Genomic DNA, 5794 nt, shown 5'->3' with positions numbered 1-5794 from the left:
TATATATATATATATATATATATATACATATACATATATATATATATATATATATATATGTATATATATATGTATATTGTATATAATTTTTTTTTTAGTTATAGTTAATTTCTATTATCTGCCATATCTGTTATTGGCTATAACATGAAAATAACTATCAGCTTGTTGAATATTTATGAGCTGACACTGGACATTAATTTGCCTTTATTTTATATATATATTTTTTTCCCAAAATGATATAGATTGATATTTGGCAGTTATATGAATTAAAAAAAAAATTTAATAGTATAGATCATTTGTTTTCGCCAGTTAATGGGCAGTTATTGGCCATAACATGAAAAAAAAAAAATAGAAGCTTGCTGAATATTTATGAGCTGATACTACACAAATGAATATTTCATTTATTTTTACAAAATGATATAGAATTTTATTTGTCAGCCATTGATCGGGTGTTGGCTGTTACATAAAAAATTTATTTAATTATTTTAATAGTATGTATTTTTTAGATATTGGGCAGCCATAACCTAAATAATTAACAGCTTGTACATATTAATGCAACCCTAAGAATTTAGTATTGTGTAAGTTGTAACTGTGTAGCTTGTTTGATTTTTGAAACCTAGAAGGCATTTGACTTCATGCGGAAATATGGAAACATGTAGGCTATGTGAAAATAGGCTAGTGTTTGCACCATAGGATAGAAGATTATGTTGTTTAGTACTTTTTGGAGAGCTTATTCTTTAGCGGTCATAAAAGAAAGTAATTAACAGTTTGTACAAAATTGTAGTATCATGTATGAAACTTTGTGCCCATTTGTGATACATCTATAGCTAAAACTTCATGATCCTTAAATGTAAACTATGCTTTGTTTTATCCCTTGTGAAGTAATAATTCTGGTATCAGTGTGTCTGTTTCATTGTATCTGATTAAAGAAAGGTTTAATCGTGGTGGCCGAGCTCGTTAGGCTGAAATATATGGAATATGAGGGTGGGACAGTGGGAATGTCATTGTCTCACTCGCTCTGGCAGAAGAATAATGAATATGAATGGTGCGCATTGTTGCTGTTGCTCATGTTTGTGAGGGGGTGGCGGTTGAGGGCGCAGGGGGTGAAGTGGGACTTTTTTTTGAATGAAGACAAAGCATGTGGTTCACTGAAACCACATTATCCATGAGGAACTAAAGATGGCATCCTGAATCCATCTGACCATCATTGTGTGTGTTAGTCTCAGAAGACGATCGCAAAGTAACGGCCAAAGTAGACCAAAGGTGGACAAAATAACAGAACAATTTAGCAGATATTAAAGTAAAGTTCTGGTTTTGATTCCTAAGTTAAATACCACAGAAAACAATGTCAATTCGTATAGAAAACGATGTCAGCTGCTTTTTGTGAGCGCAGCTACATAGAAATTCGCTGTTCAAAAATGTGGGAACTAATAAAGTGAACGATGCCTACAAATACCTAAAACTCTTTTTGAAATACATGTAGGAGGAAAACCTGGAGGAACTAGATCTACACCTTCATCATCTTTATGTTCTCCATGACTTCTCAAATATATTCAGCGATTGATTGTTTCTGTAGACTGTTTGATTGTTGAGGTCTGGAAGACATTTGACTTCATGCTGAAATGTGGGAACATGAAGTGAATAGTGTTTGCATCATAGGTTATAGGCCTAGTTTTATATTATATAGTACTTCTTTGGAGTGCTTAATGACTGTTTTTTAGGGATGCACCGATATGAAAATTTTGGCCGATACCGATAACTGATTACTCTTTATTTTTGAAAGTCGATAACTGATATGTTGGCCGATAAATCTATATCCAAATTGTTATATACTTTTTGAGAGCCTGATTACAAAAAAGGTCTCATCATTAAAAGCCACATCCCAAACACTTCAACATAAGCAGCCTAGTTTGAACGGTGTACGTTTTAAAAATATTTTTACTCTCCCATTACCAAATTTAGTCATAAAGTCTTACAAATAAATAAAATTATGCATAAATAATGCAAACAAGTCACTGGACATCATTACACGTGTAAAGAATCAAAATGAATGCGCCATAGATCAATAAAACGGAATAGCCTCTGCACGGACAATAATTAAATGATTTTAATTACTAAACCATATTGTTGATGAAAATAATAAGAGAAAAATACAAGTGGTTGTTGTTATTTATAATGTATCGATGATTTTGAAAAAGTAACAAATTAATACCACTGTTTTAAATAGCAGCCGTTGAGCTGCGCGTGCTGAAGCTGAAGAGCTGAATGAACATGGTAAACTGAAGCGTTTTGCTGGCAGCTTATTTAACTCAAGGAAATGCATCCTGAGATTAATATTAATACAACATAAACATAATATTACAACTTATATATGTACAAAATGATGCAGTTCTTGCGTGCTATAGTCAGAATGTGTGATCCTGTTGTGGATGCGCTCTTCCCATAACAACGCGCTGAAACACGGCAACTAAACCCAAAGAATTCACAATGTTTTATTATAATAATGTTCTCATTAGAATGTTATATACATGACATTCCCAATCATAGTTATTAATGTTGTGCACTGCTGTTTGAGCTGCGTGCGCTGAGCTAAAGATGATCACCGGTAAACTGAAGCGCTCTTTTTAACTTAACCAAACGCATTCTATATGAGATAAATCAGATATACATCAAATAAACACAATATTACAACGTACAATTGCACAAAAGGCTGCAAACGAACAGCGCGCATCTGAAGTGTCTCTGAAGGAAATAATGCATTATTTATCGGCTTTAAGATATCGGCCAAATTTTCTTATCAGGCCGATACCGATAACAGAAAAAATGAGCATTTATCGTCCGATACCGATATGGTGGCCGATATATCGTGCATCCCTAGTTTGTTTATTGCTGAAGTGTGTTGAAATGTCCTCTTCTGCATTCTACTGTACTTTCCCTTCAGCCTGAGGCTTATTCATTTCACTTTTAGTGTGAAAGGCTTTTATATTTGCCAGAAATATAACTTTTTTATTTTAAAAACAAACAAGCAAGCCCTGTCCAGATTTAAAAAGTAACGCAACATTACTTTCCATAAAAAGTAACTAACGTAATTAGTTACTTTTTTATAGAGTTACGCAATGTTGTAATGCATTACTTTTTAAAAGTTAACTTTCCCCAGCACTGCTGATAACAATAGTTAATGCATTTGCTAAAATGTCTTGAACTATCAATGATTAATCCATTATTATCAATTATTAATCTTTGTTAATGCTAGTTAATAAAAATAGTATTCTTCATTATTTGTTATGGAAGCTTGTTTTTGCCATGGAATAAAAAATAAAGATAATTGCAACTTTTATCTCAAAATTCTGACTGTTATTCTTGGATTTCTGACTATATCTCACCATTCTGAGTTTTTTCCCCTGCTGCAGACTAAAAAATAAAAAAGCACAGACTTTTTATCTCAATTTTTTTCTTGCAATTGTGAGTTTAAATCTCGCAATTATAAGTTTTTTCCCTCAGAATGGCAGTAAAAAAGTCAGAATTGTGAGAATTTTTTTTTCATCCCGGTGGAAACAAGCTTCCATAATTTGTTCATGTTTACTCTCAGTGCATTAACTAATGTTAACAAATGAAACCTTATTATAAAAGTGTAACCAAACCAGGACCATACGCTGCAAACCAAATACAAAATAATAATTATTCTCACACAGGTTTCCTCAACACTCCCATCTGCCATTACATATTATTTTCTAAACATTAGTTTTACTCTTGCAATGAATCTGTTTGGCTATAATGGTTGTTTGGTTAATATGATCTTCTGATTGAAAAATAAGCCATTAGTACATGCATAAATTTCAAGGTATGTTTTTGTGACTCTCAGAATCTGGTGTGTGTGTGTGTGTGTGTGTGTGTGCCCACACTCTGTCCTGTCGAGTTTTGCCAATTAAAGCGGGTTCCCACTGTTCCGGGCAGTGGGCACGTGGTTCTTGGCACCGCGGCTCCTGCCAGGGCGCGCCGTGACTTCTGACCCCACACAGATGGGCTCGCAGGCAGGCCTGCGCGCCTGGAGCCCGGCCCGGCCCGAATGGACACGGAGGTCGCCGCTCTGGCCTGAAGGGTCCTGAGGGTGGCCGCCGCTGACAGGGCCCAAATGCTCGGCGCCGGGACAAGAGCGAGTGTGTGTTGGGGTGGGGGGTGCATTCTGGGGAGCCCCTGGCCGGAGCGCCGCCTCACAGCGGGAAGAGATACTGTCTTGATCACTGAATATTCATGGCCGCCTGGTCGCCGTGACAGGGGGCAGCGTGGAAGAGGATGTCAGCGCGAGAGTGAGAGAAACACAGAGAGGGAGGAAATCAAATGCCAGTTCACACACAATATAAACAGAGCCGCGCCGAGGAGACAGACAGCATCTGTGATGATTGCGGGGATTGTGGGAAATGCTGCAACTCGCTGTAACACCCGCAGTACCTGCAGCATATGGCCGAGTGCGTCTTGAGAAAAAACTTCATACCGCTCACATGGTTGGTTTAAATCCATAATCAGGCCCCAAGACCGAAAAACACTGGCTTTGGCAAGTAAATAAATCTGACTGTAATAAACATGTAATTTAATTATATGTAAGCCAATTATAATAAGTCAGGTTTGCTTTTGTAAACTAACTGTTACATTGACTAGTGTAAATCATTGAATGAATGATTGAGGCCTGAAGCTTAACATTAGTGTGCTGTGCATGAAAAATTTTCACTCACAAATCACTAGTACTTTTCTCAAATGATTACAGAGAAACTGCAAGTAACACATTAATTAAACATAACATTTTGAAGTAGAAAGGCTGAACGTTTTTTTGTAAAATGTATTTCAGTAATCTTTGTTTTATTTACAACCTCAAAAAAATAGATATTTATTGTTAACTAGCTACATGTTATGCAAAATAACCTTTGTTTCCACGCAGAACCATTGTGAACCATTCAATGGGGTACTCCACCTAAAACATTCAAATTCACTCATCCTCATGTTGTCCCAGATGTTTATAACTTTCTTTCTTCATATGAACAGATATGGAGAATGAGATGTTAAGACAAATAATACATCTCTGTGAGTCCGTATAATGCAAGTGGATGGGACCCTCAAAAATGATGCTTCAAAAACCACGCAAAGCGAACATGGTAATCCATACGATGATGATGAATCAATGTCTTTTAAAGCAAAAACTATAGGTGTGTATTTAAATTAAAATTAAATGAGTAAATTAATAATATTTTAAACTTTTTAACTACAAACCATTGCTTCTGACTGAGTTTCTGACAGCATGTTTTAAATATTTGTTTATTTATTGCCTATTACCTATTTATACATTTTTTGCTTCAGAAGACATTTATTCATCAGCATCAGCTTTATGTTGGCCGAGAGAGCTCAACATGCTGCAACTGAACAAAACATGTGAAAATAGAAAAAAAAACACCAACAAATTAAAAAAACATCTTCATCAGTTTGACAATGTGCTGCAAATACTCACAACGCAACCAAATACAGAAACGTACTACAAATACTCACAACGCAACCAAATACAGAAACGTACTACAAATACTCACAACGCAACCAAATACAGAAACGTACTACAAATACACACAATGCAACCAAATACAGAAACGTACTACAAATACACACAATGCAACCAAATACAGAAACGTACTACAAATACACACAATGCAACCAAATACAGAAACGTACTACAAATACACACAATGCAACCAAATACAGAAACGTACTGCAAATACTCACAACGCAACCAAATACAGAAACGTACTGCAAA

The sequence above is a fragment of the Sinocyclocheilus grahami genome, unplaced genomic scaffold (genome assembly GCF_001515645.1).
Source record: "Sinocyclocheilus grahami isolate Dianchi unplaced genomic scaffold, SAMN03320097.WGS_v1.1 scaffold513.1, whole genome shotgun sequence".
Lineage (NCBI taxonomy): Eukaryota > Metazoa > Chordata > Actinopteri > Cypriniformes > Cyprinidae > Sinocyclocheilus > Sinocyclocheilus grahami.
Note: the sequence above shows the minus strand (reverse complement) of the source record.